Source organism: Meleagris gallopavo, chromosome 3, assembly GCF_905368555.1.
Source record: "Meleagris gallopavo chromosome 3, MGAL_WU_HG_1.1, whole genome shotgun sequence".
Classification (NCBI taxonomy): Eukaryota; Metazoa; Chordata; class Aves; order Galliformes; family Phasianidae; genus Meleagris; species Meleagris gallopavo.
The window spans coordinates 24,876,918-24,896,444 of NC_139406.1; the positions used below are offsets into that span (position 1 = coordinate 24,876,918).

The window sequence follows — 19,527 nt, forward strand, 5'->3', positions numbered from 1 at the left end:
TGATTAATCCCATGAGATAATTCCTAATGCTTTATCATTCTTGTAGATTTAATTTTTTGTTTATTTGTTTGGTTTTTGTTTTGGAGAAAGATTTTTTTGTGCTTTGTACAGAGATTGTGGCCATCTCTGTGCCTCTCTACAATACTTGCTTCTTGGAATTAATAGACAGTGTTATCTGTTCTGGTTAACACCTTGAATGCTGTTCCTTTTTGTTGCTGCTGATTCTGTTGTCCCTCTGCTCTTATCTTCAGTTTGCAGATTGCAATGAGTCATGGCTGCTGCTTTTATGTTTTTCCACTCTTGTATGAAGAGAAGCTGTTTATCGATGGCAGTGTTAATAGTGGGTTGTGTGGCATTTAGTCCTGCATAAATAACGGGCTTTGATTTGCTCAGTTGAGGAACACAAGCTCCAGAAAAGGCAGCTGTCCTGCAAGATGACTTTGTGTCTTGGCATGTCAGGCTTTTGAGCTTCTGAAGGGCAGCATCCCAGCTGCATCCTAGGCAAGGATGTCACATGTCTCTGGAGACATCTATCTGTGGCAGAAGCGTGGGCATCAGTGCAGCATAGGTCCCTGTATTTCAGAAAGCTAATGTTCTCTAACATTTTGCCTTTGTTTGTTATTTTAATGCATATTGTAGCCTTTTTTATTAGAATAAACTTCTGCTGAAGGATGTTCGCTTTGCCTTCCAAAGTTTGAGAGATGATGTATTTAAGAGGAATTTCAGAGTTCCTGAGATATTTGAAGTTTAATTTGACCTACCTTGCTATTCAGAGAAGTGTTTGAGAACTCCAAAGGACAGCTTATGTTTGTTTTTGTTATTCTTTGAAATTAGATCTTAAAATGATGCCCCAAGATAAAGATCAAATTATTGCATTATTAAAATTAGATCATTAAAAGGTTGCAATAAGATGTTTAAAAGCCTTTTAAGATTGGGCCGTGAATCAAGTTTTTGCTAGAATCATTTTGTTTAGAAGGTGATTTACTGTGAATGATTATGCATTCAATTTCAGAGATGCTGATTTGCTGTTTTTTGTCATATGTCTGAAATTCAGAAATTCCAATGCTTATAATGCATTTCACAGTGGAATCATTCTTGCAGTGAATCCTTGAGCATAGGTGTTGGTAAATTGTCTGATTGTCTATGGAAGTAGAACAACCAGTATTTCAATAAAAAGTAAGGATTTTGCAACTTGAGCAGAATTTTTGAAGATCAAGTATAATCATTGCCTTGTAAACAAGAGCTAACCCATATCTTCAGGTAAGTCAGTCTTGGCTAAATATGGAAACCTCATTTCGATGGGTAGGTAAGGAATGGAAATAATGCAATTTGTCCAAACAGAGCAAGATATCAAAATTCCTCCAGAGCAGTTCTTAAGCAACTAGATGGTTCTTCCCCATTCCTTGTCTCATGTTTCGTTTATATCAGAGGGCGTTATTGTATTATTGCTATACAAATAGAGCTTTTTCATGAAACAGATGGTTTAAAAATAAGACTGCCTGAGAAAAAAGACCGAGCAGATAAATGTTTTTCTATTGTAGGATGAAATTATTGGAAATGTTGAATTAATTAACTCCACTTCTCTCTTTGCCTCTCTTAGTCTTTTAGGAGCTAAGTTCACCTGCAGCATAGCACCAAGTATCTTGCTTTCTGGGTGACAGTGCTTCTTATAAGATAGAGATCTGGTTTTCTCATTAGTTCTCTGGAAATAATTATAGGTATTGAAAGGCTGAAGCTGGACTTGAATGAATTCCAGGCTTGATTGTTTTTTGTTGTTGTTGTTGTTGTTTTCCTTCTTTTATTTTGTGGAGAACAGCAGGAATGCTGATAGTGACTTGAATGAAATTTTTACCATGGTTGCAACTCTCCAGCTTCTGTTTCTTTAACATCTAGCTCTGGTATCCTTAACCGGTTTTTTTTTCCTCTAAGGAAGTGGACTGCACATCAGAAATAATGGCTGTGAAAAATAAACTGAAAGAAAACAGGGCTCCCCATGGTTTTAATGGTGCAAATGAAGATGGTCATCCTTCTGAGGCAATATCTATAAAGAACATTCTAAAAATGGAGGAATTGTTATGCTGCTATTCTGACTTCTTCCATCTTTTCTTTAAAACTTTATCAGGCAAAGACAATCAAGAGAGTATTAATAAAGCTCTGATGTAGTTTGTTGGGCAGAAAACAGGTTAATAACCAAGTCTAACGCAGTTGGCCATACTAGGTGGACAACTGATATAGCTTTTCATTATGAATTTGTCCACTAGATTTCACCTATGCATTTTGGGGAATCAGAATCAAAGATGCTGTTGAGCACTATTAATTGTTTTTATAGACTATCTTACTGCTCAGATGAGGTGCTTGGACAATAAGCTTGTTCATTTTGCCATACTGCTGTCAAAATACATATTTTGACATTTTTAATATTGTCACTCAGTAGGATTCTGGTCTGTGGAGAAAAGACTGCAATAACTACAACTATCCTTTTTTAACTTTCACTTATTACTGTAACTTGAGCTTTTATTGAGACAGCTCATTGAATTTACAAACTGTGAGTAAATCTCTGACCCTTTAAAAAATAATAAATGTCTGAAATCCCAGTGATACCTTTTGTTAGAAATCTTATGAAATACTATATTATGCAAAGAACCCATAATGAGCATGACTTAACCAACAAATATTTAAGTTATCAGTTGTCTGTTAAGGGCTCTTATGTTATATGCATACTTCCAAGATGCAGGAATGAGGCATGGATTGGGACAGCAGGAAACAGCAAACAGCACTACTGCAGTTGTATGCATGTATAGATGTGTAAACAAGAACAAAATATTTTGTACAAAGTTTGCTAACCTCCCACTTGACCTGTTTTACTCTTTCTATTTCAGTATTAGTTTTTATTTTCCTTAGTTAATGAATTGGAAATTCTAAATAATACTAAATCATCTTTAGTTAATAAATCGGGATTTTCTCCTCTGCCTTAATGCCTGCTTCTCAGATGGGATCTACTTCGGTGTTAAAGGCTATGCAATACTTATGTATGAAAATGAGGTATTTGCTTAACAACCCAGTACGAAAGCAGTTGACTCTTGCACTCTGTGAAAATGTAAGGTAGACTGTAGACCTAATGCCAGCTTATCAAAAAGTGTTTATTTCTATCTTGTATTGTTAATATTTTTTTTCTGAGATGAAAGGCTCTGCCATTTAGCGGATTGGAAGGAAAGTTATTTCTAAGCCACTACAATGTAGCTTCTGCTTTGTGTTTTGTGCCTATAAACATTGTAGTGATTCTGAAATATACTGCCAGCCCATCATAGCAAGTAAATATTATTACACAATAAAGTAAAAATAGAGTGCTCGTTTCTTTTGCCTGCGCTATTTGTTCTCTGTGCCTGCAGAACTTTCCAGTTGTGTTTCCCAAGGCATATGAACTGTCTGATCAGCTCTTTGCTCTACCTACTTTGAGACCTTAAGCAGAATGCATGAGTTCTGTAGCACTTCTAGGGGAAAAGAGGTTCCAACAGGGGAACAGAGAAAATTTTTCACTCTTTCCCAGTATTTCCCAGTAGTGATATGCAAAACTGTGTCCTTATGAGGATATTGCAGAGAATGAGGAAGCACCGTAACAGAGGTTGAAGCTGTATAAAGAACAATTTTATGTATTCAGACTATGATTTTAAGTGACTTAGGGGTGTATTTGGTCTTTGAGAGATAAATTCCCTAGTTCTAATACACCTGAGGACTTTGTCTTGAATCTTGATGAAAGGAACCATCCAAAGATTACTATGCCTAGAAATGTGTAGAAATGAAAACAGACAAAGGCAAAATGCATCTTGGCTTCATTTATTTTGTTTTATTTTATTTTATTTTAATGTTTTGGCTTTATTTTGATTGGCAACAAATGGTAACAGATAAACTGGTTTTGGTTTTCTTTCCATCCCTGAGAAAGGAATGGGGCATAAAAAATAAAGAGCACATGAAGGGGGGTGGGGGGACGAAGACAACGTATGCCAACATAAATGTTGATGTCTTTTTGAGGAGGGAAGATTTTTCTATTAACAGCACAGTACAATTCAGAGACTAGTTCAGACAAGTACATAGTTTTAAGACAAGACACTGCAAAGCAAAGGTGTTTCTACAGTTTCCATTGAAAACACTGCTGAGTGCCCTGATAGGATGCTGAGGCTCTTGGTAAGACACTTGCATATTGACAGTTAACTTTTCCCTTTTGGTTAAATCCTTCGGCCTGTTTACAGCAAGGGAAAGTGTGAGTTAGAATTCTGTATAATCAGTGTGTTCAATGTAAATTCCTTGGGAAAGAAACTTTGGGACCTGCAGGATGAGAAATGTGATGCACGCGTCTGGACTGTGACTGACTGTGTGTTGCCATGATGGCAAATAAAGTGTGTAGGTCCTCATTCCAAGGAAGTGGAAGTACCATGAACAAAAAGGAACAGACATAGCTCTGTGTTGTGGCAAGAGAAATTTGTTAACAGGTAATTTAAAAGGGGCTGCATAACTTAACGTCATATTGCTAATCAGGTTTCTGAATGAGAGAATAAGAATGCAACCTTAGGGGAAGGTCTTAAGGGAGCTGTGAAATCTATCCCTTGTTGTCTAAATTGTAAAATTTTTCAGATACTTGACGTATAAGCCACTCCTTCCAAGTGAATGATATGTCAGATATTCCTTGTTTTTTTTTTTTTTTTGTGAAGATGAGGGCTTTGCTATGAAACCTTTTTCTTGAGAGGATCAAAGTAAGAAAAACACGGTGGGGGAGGGAGAAAGAAAACCTCAACATATTCTTAAAATGCAGCTGCATTTGCTTTGGAGCTACAAGCAATATTTATATGCACATTTAGTGCACAGCACAGGTAAAGCAGAAGTTTCAGGTGGGCTGGGAGTTTAAACGTGTCTTCCCACTTCCTGACATTTTCATGTTTGTTAAGTTTCAATTCATCTGAGATGAATGCAAAGTACTACAATGATTTTTAAAATGGTATGCAATTTTTTTTACCCTATTGCTTTAATGATACTCTGTATAAGTCCCACTTTAACATTGTTTTTCTTCTAGAATAATTTAATATAGCCTTCTGTGTGGTCTAATTTTCATTTGTAGTCACTATGTATCAATACTGCCTCCAGCACAATGCATTTGAGAGCCAACTTCATTTGTTTTGGAGAAAAGTCAAAGCTTGATGTAGAAAGTTAGAGAATAAATTGAGGTGAGGAATGGGTAAAAGCACTGACAAGTGCAGTGTGGGTATCTGCTTTTGTGTGCTTGATGTATGTATTCAGTCACTGGTAAGTGTTGAACATCATTCTTAGACGAAGCATAATTATCTCACGCATTTATCTGTGGTGTATGTTTCTTTTCTCTTTATTGCATTGTTCCAAGCTCTTCTACCTTTGAAGGAGAATGGGGGTTTTGGAACATGCTAGCTTTTCCAGCAGACTTATTTGTAGCTCTGAAGGAAGCATCAGCCATAACACTGGGATTTTCATATCACAGTTCTTTTATTTTCTCTCCTTGTTTGTGCTATTTATTTCCTGCACTTGTTCTAGGAAAATCTGAGGAACTTACTTTAGTGCAGATGTTCTGAATAAAAAAATTTCTTATATAGATACAAGTGATTAGAAAGAATGGAATCTGACAAGTGCTTACAGAGAGGACATACATCCTACCATCTGTCCTACCAACCAAGATCATCTCTGTAGCAATTTAAATTGTTGAATGCTCCTAAAGGAGTAATATAAATTATCTCTTGATTGAGCAGTTAGTAGTTTGTTCTTTCTTTACTATTAATTTCTGAATTAACATTTAAATGGTGTTACTTGGTGAGTTGTCAAAGGGAGTTAGAACCAATAGCAGATAAACTTAACTTTGTGTTTAAATAAGCACCTTCCAGGATAAATGTTCTTAAGGATTCTGCATAATCTTCTGTGTAAATTCATACAACCTCTTGAGTATGAAAACCTTAGATCATCCCCAGTTCTAGCTATCAAAACCTCTTGCTCTCTGTTATGTTGAATTCTTACTGTCAACAGGTATCTGAAGCAGATTTGAAGTAAGGAAGCACAGTCAGATCCGGATATTCTTTTTCTGCTGCCTTCGGTCACCATGTTGTAGGAGTACGTAGTGGATTCTGCATTTGCCACACTACTCTGTTTGAATGGCATGAACTTCCAAAAATAAATAAATAAATAAAATAAAAAAGCTCCAAAACCAAACTCAAAAGTGAAGGTAATATATCACTTGAAGGTAGTTGCAAGTTCCGCAAAGATGGAAGGTATTGGGGAGAGGGCAATGAAGGGCTGTGAAAGGATGGATGCTGGGGAGAATAAATCAGGGTAAATCTGGGCTCTGCTGCTGTTTTAAGCTTAATGAACCACAGAGTATTGTAGACATTTTCTTTTAAATAACACTTCATGAAAAAAACATTCTTGATAGTGATCCTACTTAAACATTCCTCCTTCCTTAATTTTGTTAGCACTAAACACAACAAAAAATAACCTGTTGAGGAGGAGCTTGAAAATTATTGTGTGTCCTGACTGGGATGATGCCCAGGACTAAAGTGTTTACCTCGGATTTTGCTTTGCCTGAGGCATTTGTAATTGCTTCAGCACTGCAAGCAGCCAGGGAGATGGGAGTGTGCATGCGTGTTGGGTGGCAAAGGGAGGGAGAGGCTGAGAGAAGAATGCCAAAGCACTGAATGCCTTCACGGCTGATGGAGAAAACATTTGGCCTTGGGGAAGAATATTTCAGAGAAGTCTTGGAATACCTCCAGATCACAGCCACCATATTCTTGCGATAGCCACCTAGAGGAGGAAAAAAAAAAAAAAAAGAAAAAAAAAAAAGAAAACCACATCATACTAACTTCTTGCTGTGGAGAGAATAGACAAGCTAGGAAGCTTGCTGGGGAAAGGGGGGAGCATCTCTGTTTGAGATTTACGGTAGCAGATGGACTGTGCTGTGTTTTCTGGCTCTGATGATAGATGTTAAGTTTAGTCTTTGTCTCGTGCATGCTGAGATGATAGAAGAGAAAGCATCTATTGCTGAAGGAGAACAACATACGCCAAAAAAAAAAAAAAAAAAAAAGGCAGATTACAAAGGCACTGCAGATTAAAAATATGTGACTTCTATTGCTTGTTTTTATATCATAAATGACCCTACATTTAGGGCTGGAATTGAAATTATCTGAAGCTTGCTGATATGTTCACAAAAGAACAAATTCTCAGTAGTGTTTCAAGAACTCTCTTCTTGCTGGGAAAAGCAGACTGTGAATCCATTTTTTTTTCTCCTGATATGTCACTATTAAAATTAATTGACTTAACCAGGATTTAGTATGGTCTCCTACCTTTAAAATGTATTGGATATAATTTCTTTAAATCATTTTGGAGCACTTAGAAGTGGATAAGCCAGCTTGTGGAATAAACTGACATGCGTGAAAATTGGTGGAGTTGTTAAACACTGCACATTTTAATGGTATTTTGTTAGGGTAATATTACTTCAGCTGCACAATTATGGGAGCCTGCTGCATATTAGCAGATGCTTTCTTCATAACCTCCAGCTATATGCACTGAGTTATTTTCTTCTTCAGACTATCATCTTGGTTTCTCCTAGACCACATATATACATACATATATATAAATCTGTAGCATTGCATGCTGAAGGCAATAGTGAATAGTGAATGTGATGCTTTCTGTGTTGTTAGGCAATCAGCATTATCAGCAGCTCCAACGTTCAGGATTAGTATTCTCATTATTATTTGGCATCTGCATTACCTACGTGAATCTATTCAGTCCTGCTTCTCCAGAAGGCAGCTGGACTCTGACCAGGAAAACAAAGTTACAAAGCTTTTCTGTAGTTGTCACTGTACTCAGGAGTTCAGTTGTAATGGCAGCTACAGTTTTCACAGTACAACTCACTAAAATATGTAAAAGCTTGCATTTTATTTGAAGAAACTAGAATATATTAAAAGTCATATCTGTATTCAGAAACAATAAAGCAGGGACAGAGTAACGTTCTCAAAGCTGCACTGCAATTTAGTTGCTTTGCCAGGAATAAAATTTGGGTCTCACAAGCCCAAGCTTCATCCTTAGTCCACTAGAAAGTAGATGTCTCTGAATTAAGTATGCTACAAGAAATACACCAGCTGGTATCCAGCAGCACAGAAAACATCATTCAAAATAGCAAATCAAAAGTGGGTACACCTTTTCCTGAGGGTTGTGAACTTCTTTTTTACTTTAAAGAATGGATTTTTATTTTTTTATTTATTTTAAAACCAGTTTCAGAGAACCGTAACATGACTTGGATTCTAGGGAACTCAAAGCTCAGTCAGCCCCAACCTCCTGCTGTGGACCAAGGTGCCACCCAGTGAGTCAGGCTGCCTGGAGCCCCATCCAACCTGTCCTTGAGCGCGTCCAGGGATGCGGAACCCATCGCTCCTCTGGTCAAGATCACTGGCTTTTGCAAATTGTCAGATAAAATGAAATATATTATTTAATGTTTTCATATCTAAATATGCTTGAGTTCAAACTTAAAAGATAAAGTAAGATTCTTACTTTCAGTTATAACTTTCTTAGCTTACTTGCCCTCTTTAGTGTCGGGAAAGTACCTGTGTACTGAAAAAAGGGATCAAGCATTTGGTTTTATGCAGGCTAATTGCATAATTATAGGACATATCTAGTTTACTTTTTTTTTCCTAAACTGGCATGGATACTGAGGAACTTGAAACTCATTGTATACCATATAAGATTTGTATGTTAATATCAGCTTTGAGTGTGAGACTTACGTTGGATAATCGCTTAGGACATGAAATTTCTTGGCAGACTTCTAAAAGAGGCCCATTCCATGGGCTGTTTGTCTTTTATGAGTGTGGGTGCAGTAAAGTTGAAGCTATTTTTTTTGCAGGTACAAATTGAGAAGAGGTAGGAACACTACAGTAATGGGTTTTGAGGAAGGAAGGAGTTTTTCAAGAAGATTGTTGCACAGTTTCCTTCTGACAATATTTTATGTATGTACACCTTATATATCTAAGTCTCATAAAACAACCCTACATCCCCCTCAAATCTTGATCACAATGTCCTTCAGGGTTTAACAATTTTGGTCATTGACTTTCATTGCATAGTGAATTTCTCTGGTCAGGTAACTCTCAATTTCTTCTGCTGTCAGTGCTAACTCTGTTTGCCTGAAAAGATGTTACTGTTGTTGGTATCCCAGAACTAGAAAATGTTGTCTGGGTTATTATTCCAATTAGTTTCAGATTCAGGAATCCATCTGAGGGTTTTCTAGGCATCTAGATAGCAAATGCCAGTGTCAAAAGAACATTTGACATGTCTTATATGTCAAAGGCTTGAAAAAAAAAACAATGAGAATGGTTTCACTCTACAAGAGCAAGCATTTGCATAGGATGTTTTGCTCTCAAAGTCAAGGAGGCCAGCATTGCATCAAAGCCCATTTATTTGAAATAAAAATACTCAGTTGCATAATTTGCACAAAGTTGGATAAAGGCCATCTTTTCTCCCCTTCTCCAATGTCTTCATGAAAAATATGACTTCAGTGGAAGCAATAATTTCTTCTTTATTATTGTTTTTATCCATCTCCACTTTTTTAAAGTAAGTAATTTTATTCGTTCTGTCAACATTCTTAATAATGTATAATACTTTAAAAATTACTATTTTGGGAATAGTGGTGGTTTTTGGCAAGAACTAAGCACTGATTACTGGGCTGTAAATCTGTAGCGGTTTGTTAAAAGGTTAAATTTGCACTAACATGTCTTGTCACTTTGACCTAGGTGGAGTTAAAGAGCGAAAGTAGGGCAAGTTCAGCATATTTTGAAGCACTGTGATTAGTCAAATCCCTGAAAAGCCAAATAAATGTGTCATTCGTTTTATAATTTTCAGCCAGAGAATTGTGGCTGACTGGTGACTTCATGTATTCTGATCGATGTTTTCCCTGTCAACAGTACATTTCCTGTCCTGGCTCTCCAGTCTCTTCATTGGTTCTTGTTTTGGCCTGGTAGAGAATAAAGAGCTACTTTAACTGGAGTTAAAGCTGTGGGTAACTTATGGAATTAATTATCTTTGTCAAGACCTTTCCTTTTGAAAAAAATTGGAAAAGAGGTAGGGTGACCGGTAGTATGCATATCAATGTGCAGAATATGACCAGGGCTTTTAGTTCTGAGTCTTGATGTGAGTTACAGTGTGCAGTAATTCTGCTTTATGGGATCCCTTTTTTTTCCTCCTTTTCTTCAGAGATGATCTCCATGTGGGCTGTGAGTGTCTCGTGTTCTGATGATGTTGGATTTACTATGCACGCAAGTTAAGCCTGACAAATTATGGATGAGTCAGATCTGTTGCTTATGTGATTTGCGCGTGAGAGTGGATGCACGTGTGTGGGCATTCAAGTTTCTTAATAACTTGGAGCTTTTGTTCCAGCAAGCCAAAAGTTCTTTTAATAAGTACTGGTGGTGCTCCTCCTTTGTCCAGGTGTGATTTCTGTTGAATCAAAATCATTTCTGTTCAGACCTGGACATTTCACAGTACTGTGCATTAAAGAATAGCAGTTACAGTACTCCCTGTGTTCATTTTCTGCTCTGGAATGTGTGTCCATGAATGCCTACATCTTTGGGGTGTGTGTGTGTGTTTGTGTGGGTTGCATCTGTGAAGTTTCAAACATCTGCAGAAAACTGAGTTTCGTTCATTTTTGTTTTTTTGTTTTTTTTCCTCCTAAAAAAATCCTATATTTATTTTGTCCTTATTTTGCTCAAACGAATATTGTGAATTGGAATACTTATAAACAAAATGCAGCACCAGAAAAAGGATATTCCCATTCATTTCCTTATGCCTGGACTTCGGCTTAATAATTGCCATCTCTCCATGCCAGTTCTTCAGTCCAGCAAATAATCTGATTTAATGAGATCTTTTTTTTATCTGAGGACTTTTTCAGCATGAAAAGGGAGAGATAAGTGGTAATATTATCTGGTCTGCATTATAAGGAGAATTGTTTGATTTTGTAGAAGGAGCACAGGGTTGTATTTAGCAGATGTTCTAACCATTCTGTCCTGGAAGTGGAATCTATCTGCATAATGCAGACACATTTTGGAGGAGGGGTAGAGGAGGGAAGATACTTGTATACCTTCTTCCCTACCCCCCCCCAATTTGGTATTCTGCTTTGTTATTATTTTTCTCTTGTTGCCTGTTAGCGGGAAAAAAAAATATGCAAAAGATCTGATTTGTTTAGTAGTATTTTAAGCAGAACAAAAAGTTTACTTTTATTGTGCATGAGAGTGCTGAAGTGGGAGGAAATTAAACCCTCTCCCTAGAAGTTTCAAAAGTCCTTTTGAAGGGAAAAGGTGGGAGGCAGAGAGCATTGTCACCTTGGTCTATCTTTAGCATATGATGCTAAAGTAATGTAAAACATTCCTAAATATGCCCAAATAAATGAATTGTTGTGGTGTTTTTTTTTTTCTTTTCTGATCAGCCTTCTAGTTTTGACTTCATTTACTACTCCTACCAGGGGTGGGTTTGATATAGGCTGCTGCTCAGGCTAATTCAGAACTTACCTTGGATATTAATTTTAGTTATTTGCTGGTGTTACCCTACCCACAGCATATATCGTACCTTGCCCTGTCAGAGTGCTCCCACAGAAATACCAACATGGTTACTATATTAAGATGTTTTAAGGAAACAAGGCATAAAGCTGTAGAAATCCAGACTTTAATAGTTTCCTTCTCCATGTGTGTATTTTCCCTAATCCACTGAGATGAATTCAAACTCTACTTTCCAGTTTTGTCTAAGTAATTCTTAAGAATAAAAATACTGTTGCTAAAACTTTTATTTTACTAAAATAAAATCTGAGATTTTTATGTAGAAATATAAATCATGAGATGAGTTGTAGGTAGACAGTGATGAGTTTAAGTGTATATAGAAAGCACTAGTACTGTCAGATTTGTTTAGAAAAATTGAGGTATATAGCCTTCTTTATAATGTTTCAAAGCGTAATAATTCAGCTTCTCATTCTGGTGTAGCCAGTGCATGCATAAATCATGAGCACACTGCATCTTAGAGATGTGGTGCTTGTAGTTGTCTGTACAACTTACTGTATGGTAACTGTTATAATTAATTACTTGACAGGCTGAATGTCTTTGAGCACTTTGTCATCAATGTGCATGGATGGCAGGTAGCTGGGCTGAAGTGTTCAAGCATTCTCTGGTACACAGCAATATAGAGAGTAGAACTTGGTCCCCTTCCAAGATTTAAATTTGTCCTTGTCTTTCAGAAAAGTGGGAGGCAAAGAAAATGGTGATGCAATGTCTTCTTAAATTTGTAAGTTTCGCCTACCACCTTGGACTTGGAAATTCAAAATGACCTTCCATCTTTAGCTTCAGTTGTTCCCTATACCAAGGACACAGTATCCAAATTTCCTGTTGGTAACTTCTATAGCAGAGTCACGGAATCTCATGGAGAGGTGTCTGTATGTGCATATATGATATACACTCTTAATTTAGAAGAAAATGTGTAAATAATCTTCAAGTTCTTGGTGATCAGGAACAGGGGTGTTGGTGAGAAATTTGGGCACTGTAACCATGAATCCGGATCATCCTGCACATGTGGTATTTCCTCATTATACAGTGCTTTTTAGGCTGTATTGCCTATGCATTCAGCAGATTTCTTGAGACTTTCATAGGCTAAAAAAGTAGAGGGAAAAAGGATTGCAAGCACCTTCAATCATCAAGTCTAGTCTCTTTATATTAGTGAGTAAACAGCAGAACAATAACTCCTTCTTGCCTCAATTCTTTGATTAGGTTCAAGGGTGAACTTCTGCTGGTGTATTTGCTCTGTACACATTCAAGCAAAGAAATGAATGCTTAAATTAGGTGACCTGTTACTGTTTCTTACTTCTGAAGTCCCTTTTTGTTGAGTTGTAGAGAGTGAGAAACTGCTCTGTGATTCCTGTCTTGCTTGCCTAAGTAAAGACATAAGTTGGTTTATCATCAGTACTTTTTTTTTCTTTCAGTTAAGAAAAAAGATCTTTTTTTAAAAAGATGTATTATCTTTGTGTTTACAGTGGATTAACAGAGAGAGATGCATCGTGATCACTTCTGTGCTGTGTATTTTGCAGTGTTTTGAGATATGAAACAATAACTGTGTTTTTCTTGTGAACCTTCTAGTTTATGGAAAGGTGAAAAAATGCTGAAGTTTTGTCCACCTAGATTTTGTCATGAATTTCACTTAGGCCCAGATTTCAGCCCGCATTTGAGGCTTGTTTATCGGTAGTTAAAACACCAAAGATGAGTTTTACAACAGGGTTTATTTCCTCCTACTTCAGCACGCTCATGCACACTAAAAGTAAGCTTTTTGTTCTGCTTAAAATACTACTAAACAAATTAGATTCTTTTTTCCTAACAAAATCTCAGGGATTTTGTTAATTCTTTGACAAGTATTCTTCTTTTCTGATTCTTATAATTAGCTAAGCTGCCAGTTACTTAAAATAATAATTCTTTTTTTCCTGACTCATTGTTTGGTTCACCACTGCTGTTCAGTGCTTCACATTTCTAACTTTTGTCTTGAAAGACAGATGTTTTATTACTGCTTTAAATGTCTGAGAATTGCTGATGAGCTGTCTCTTCAATACTTAATTTTTTTATTTTTTTTAATTTTTTTATTATCTCTTAGGAGTCTGAAGTAGACCCAGGACCCCTCTGCTAGGTGCTGCAGAAACACAAAATAGAGACGGTAGATGACTGCAGAGGGATGGTGACTGAAAGGTAGGTGAGAGACTGCATTTGGTTAAGTGGGTAGATGTTGATGTCATGGAGAGATTAGATTGTAAGATGCTATCTGGAAAAAAGCTGAGAGACAGCTTTGTAGATCATTACAAGTATTCTACCTTTCTCTACATCTAAATTAAGGAAGGAAGTAGGAAAAATAGAAATGGGAGGAATTTAAGACAAACAGAACCTGCAGTTCTCCTTCATTCTCTTCCTCCGTTTAATTATGCTCATCTTTGAAAAGAGAAGCTGAAAATGAGAATGTTTATTTAAAGAAAAAAATGAAAGAGTAACTGTAAGACTAAAACATTTGTAGGTGGCAGAGACAGTATTTCAAGATGCTATTTTGGAGGCTACACACAAATGTTTACCATTGGTTTAAAAAAAACTTAGGAAAAAGGAGCCTGTATAGCTAAATGACAAGGTAAGGCTGTGTTCAAAAGAGGAAAATAGGAGAAAAAAAGGGAAAAAGAAATTGCACCAAAAGAACAGGAAACAAAACAAAAACTGCCTTATGAAGATAAACATTGAATTAATAAGTGCTTTTTTTTCTAAGTAATTCAGTAGAAAGAAGCCAGTTAAGAGTTTGTGGGTCCTACACATAGAGACAGCAGGAAATGAATGATACAGTAAAAAGCCATGTCAGAAAACTACATAATTATTGTGTGTATGCATGTGCTCTCCACTGAACTGTGTGGGATGGTTCCTGTTTTGAAACTCTTGTTACGGGATGGTTATGAGGCTGCTGCTCTCAACTGAAAGCATTTGTAGGAGAAGTGGAAACAATTGCGTGTTCCCATGTAACTTGCCAAATTTTTAAGGAACTGAAAAGTTAAATAGACCAGCTATAGATTGTGATGTGCAGCCTCTAGCTTTAAAGCATCACAGCAGCTGAGAATGTGAAGATGCCTAATTTGATGTCACATTTTAGAAAGCATTCATTTGGAATCTAGGAACCTCTAAACCGGTAAGTCTTTGTTTAAACTGAGTGGATTAATTCAAGTAATGGTTTAGTGACATGTTAGGAAGGACTCTGGATAAACGTGATAAAGATACATCGAAAGCACTGATTTCTGTGAACGGAGTGTGATGAAGAGACAGGCTGATATTAGCCTTCAACTACTTTAAAGGGTGTCCACAAAGATGATGGAAGTAATGTTCTTAGTAGTAGCAAACTCTGTAGCAGTGAGAGGGGATAGTTAGCATGCTTAGGTTACAGATTAGAACATTGGATGTTTTGGGAAAATCCATTTCTTTATGAGCTACATGGGATGGGTTTTGGGTCACTCCTCATGGAGGTTTTCAAGTGTCAGCTGGACAAAGCCATAGCTTATCTGATCTACTGTGACTTTTAGTAGTATGTTGAACTGGATGATTCCCAGAGATCCTTTTCAACCATTGTTTTCATTATTTGAAGCCTTACTAAAATGCTGTGGTCTTCTGGAGGACTTAACAAGAACGCAGATGAAAAAGATTGTAATGTATTGTTGTACTTACATTTTGAAAAGCCATTCAAAGTCCTTACTATAAATCTTTAAAGGAATAAGACAGGCACAGGTTAGAGGGTAGGGCTGGCAACTTTGTAAATAATTGGTTTAATGATTGGAATCAAGACACAGGGCAAAACATGGTTATTTCTCATAAGACTTGGTGACACCAGTGAATTTCCACAGAAATCTCTGTGAGTGCCTGGGAGGATTGTTACATTCCTAAATGGCTTTAATGAAAGTTGAAAGATGATGACGAAGAGATTTGTTTCAGATGTTACCTTATTCAAGATAACTGAAGGTAATAAGGGAGTGGAATGAAAAACTACAGAAGAAACTTAGAGAATTTTGTGGCCATTAAAATGGCAGACTTAATTCAGAGCAATATTGGTGAAATGTTTTGAGCTGACCTTTGCACATCAAGAATGAGGTCTTGTGATTAGAAACAATTTTTTAATGGAAGAATCAGCAGTCACAAAGAAAACTTAAGTTGTCAGAAGTAGCTCTGAATGGCTAGTGACCAAAATATAATCAGGCCATTCTAAATATATGGTGTGTTTAGTTCTAAAATACTGTGCACCGTTTTAGTCTCACATCTCAGAAAAAGGAGAGTAAAATAGGAAAGGATTCAGAAAAAAAGGATGTAAAGAATGAAGAGAGGTGACAGAGGCATGGAACAGCTTCAATGCAAGAACGACTGGGAGACTAGGTGAGAGCCTCCCAGTGGAAAGTGAGGTTTTGGCCAGATAGTAATAATAGTACATATCCATAAAATTTTAAGAGCTGTAAGGTGTGTGGGTGGGAAATGAAGACTCCTTGTGCCTTATTTTTGTATCAGAAGATTATCAGCTGAAAAAGGCAAGGAGTCCTTTCAAAGCAAGGGAAGAAGTTTTTTCTTTGCACTCACAGTGTGCAGGTTATTTCTGGATTTCCTTGCTACAGGAAGGTGTACATACTGCATGGGTATAATGAGCTGCTGAACAAAGCTGGAAAAGGGAGGAAAAAAAAAAAAAAGCATGCAAAGGTGCTAGCTCTAGGTCGGGTAGTTAATCATCTGAAAATTGTAGAAAGCTGTGTGGTACGTGTTTTGGGGGCAGAGGAGCAAATTTCTGCATAATTGCTCTGTTTTTCACTGTTGCACTTGGCTGCTTCTGGAAGCAAGCTAGTGGGTCAGACTGGATATTTAGTCTGAATGAGTATGGTCATTCTTTGTGGGCAAAACATCCAGTCTGGTCTACTGTGACAATTCCGATGTACTCTTTCATAAATAGTAAGGTTGAAGGGTGCAGTCCCAGAATAGAACTCTTGGTAGAACTGCTTTTAAAAATACTGAGCTGTTATGTAATTTGAGGTCTTACGCTGAACGTAGGGACTTTTCCTCACTATAAAATGAATGCTTATGTTGGCACTTGATAAATTATCATCCAATTAGTCTTAATATGTTCAAGATGTTTCATTGAGGTTTCAGTGCCTAGTCCAAAATTTCACTTTTCTAACTGCATTCCCTATACAATTGTTACTGCCTGTCAAAGAGAGAGTTAGTGGAAAAAAAAAAAAAAAACCCTCATACTGGTATATAAGCATTAGTGGAACTTACTTCTGGGTAGAGGTGGTAGAATTCGAGGGGAGAGATGAATAAGATAAAAGGGGAAAGATTAGAGAGGGGTATAAAGAGTGAGTAGAGAGTGCTAAACTCAGAGATACTTCTGTGATTACAAATTAATATGAGAGACAAAATGTTGGAGTTCTATTACAACAGTCAATGGGGCAAGGGTAAAAGTGGTAGAGTTGCAAAATGGTAGCAGTTGAAACGGCCAAAACTGATGCAGCTGGTAAAGAGAGGTCAAGGGAGAAGATTACTGGATAATGATAAGATTTAATTGAAGGTATTAAATGATGAGAGATAAGTATGAGAAAGTACTGAAGAAAGTTATTAAAAATTAACGAAACTGGATTTTAGGATCTTAGAAGGAGGCAGCTGCTGAGAATGAAAGAATCAATGTCTCTCCTTTTCAGTCGGTGATTTGGACTTGAGGTGGATGGATCCATGCCAGTAGTAAAGAGAAGTTTGCTACAGCAGTATCTGTACTTCCTCCAGGAAGTTTTCTGAGGATACTTGAAATAAAAATGAAATGTTTTTCTGTGCAGGAAAAGGGGAAACAAGGGTGTGATTTTGAGCAAATGGATGAGAATCAGAGTATAAAACCAATTACAAGGGGGAAAAAAAAAAAAAGAAAAAAAAAAAAGAAGAATATAATGTAGGCCATTACCAATTAAAGGTATTACTTAACTCAGATGTTTCCCAAATCATCTTTGAGCTCCTCCAGGTAAGGGGAAGTCTTTCCTCATGTCCCTTCTACCTCTTCTTGTATCTTCCTTGTGGCGCTGTGTGTGTGGTAATGGAAGGTTTCCCTTTGTGACCATGCTTGGTGCATTGCAACAAGTGAAGCATAAAAATGAATGGCTTGTTTGTGGTTGTAGTTGTTTCTTATGTTACAAGTAATGTGGATTGCTTCAAAACAGCAACAGAAATTTCTGGGTGGAATGAAGGAGCTTCATTCTCTTTCAGAAGCTCTGTGCCTGATATGTAACATAATTACAGACCACTGAGCTGTGAACAGCTTTGTGCTGAACTGATAAATTGGGCCATACTCTCTGCATAGTAGGTGAAGGAGGATCAGACAGGGATGGATGAGGTCACTGTGTCTAATGGAAAGATCCTTTGCTTCTTGCCACAGAGAATGAGCCTCTTCCCACTAAAATCTGTTGCCAAGTCTCCAGAATTAATGGTAGCTAGGAGTTGTTTTTAATACCTGATGTGAAATGAAATATTCTTTGATGGCTAATTTTAATCTGTCTGTTTAATTTTCACCTGTAACAAAAATCTAATGAACAATAAGGGCTGTCTTTTCTGTGCTGGCATAACTATACCTCCACCAGCCACACTTCTTTTTGCAATTGAGATGTGACTTTTAAGTATACCATTAATCTTTCAATTGCCTGAAACCTCATGGGTTGCTTTCCTTTGTCTTGGTTTTTGAAAATATCAAGACAATTTGTAGAAAAGGGCACTGTTTTGAGACCGTTTGAGCTGTCTCTGTTGATACAGATTTTGGTGCTTTTTTTTTTTTCTTTTTGTTTGTCGTTTCTGTTACATTATTTTACTGCACATGAGATTTTTATTTTTATTTTTTTAATTTTTATTTTTAACACTTGCAGTGTGTGCATTTACACAGAGTGCATAATCCATTTGCTCTGGAAGCCCTTCTGCATGACAACATTGAAAGTGGCTGGAATTACTTTTCACTCACCTTCAGGTTGCGTTTTTCTAGAATATGTTGGAATCCACTGCTGGAAAACATGCAAGATTGACAGCTCTGGAAATTGAAAACCATGTTTATCAGTGGACTAGATAAAGCAGCCTAGCTTGTACAAACTATATATTATGGCAATATGACTCATGATTAACCTGCTGAGATGACCTCTGCTTGAGTTATTTATGGAGCACTGAAGGTATGCAAAGATTTTTGCACAGTGAGAACCCTGTTTCAGTTTGCTTTTGTATCTTATTGTATGATATATTTGTTACAGTGTAAACATAGGTTCGTATCTTTAAAGAGAAAAGGACTGTGAAGTCCATGCTGGATTTTCCATGCAGAAAATGTGTTTATCCAAAATCGTATTGGTTAGTTCTAGAGTTTGATATGGCTATAGTGACTAAACAAGTATATGATAAAATGACATCTTACGTTAACAATTTAATAGAATGTATCAAGGTATGTATCACTTCAGCAATGCAGGCTCTTCATGAGGTCATTCTGTGGCTACCTCATGGGGGGAAAGTGGTGTGTGACTGCAGAGAGAGTTGGCCTGGTAAGAGGAAGGATGTGGGGAATTTTATGCTTTCAAATAATGCTTTTGGGAGTAGCATGCCAATCACATCCTCTCTCAATGGCGAAGGATGCTCAGGTAGAGCGTAACAAGTGCACCATACTGGATAACTTCTGTTATTACTCATTGAGAAGTTGAATGTCATTCAAATCTTGTCTGTCTTTGAGTTATGCATCTCATAACACTGATTTAAATTTCTAATTTTTTCCCTGTCCAAATACACACAATATCAGCAATTTTTTTTTTTTTTTTTTTTTTTTTTTTTCTATTGTGTCCAGTCTGTTTTCCTCTCAGTCCCTTTCTAGGTCAAACTTTGCATCTCATTATTACACAAGGCTCTTGGTGGAGAGACCTTGCATCCTTGACATTTTCTTTCTAGATTC

General features: G+C 36.9%; 1 protein-coding gene across 4 annotated transcripts in view; it reads left to right on the forward strand.

Annotated features, from left to right (window-relative positions):
• Positions 1–19,527, forward strand: part of SEMA5A (semaphorin 5A) — a 316,919-nt gene that overhangs the window by 62,920 nt on the left and 234,472 nt on the right. For 3 of the 4 annotated variants that reach the window (XM_085220463.1, XM_085220466.1, XM_085220462.1), the window contains exon 2: positions 13,672–13,763. The exons of the other annotated variant lie outside the window; for it this stretch is intronic. The gene's annotated coding sequence lies outside the window, so the exon portion shown is untranslated. The remainder of the gene's footprint in view (positions 1–13,671; positions 13,764–19,527) is intronic. 4 annotated transcript variants of the gene reach the window in all.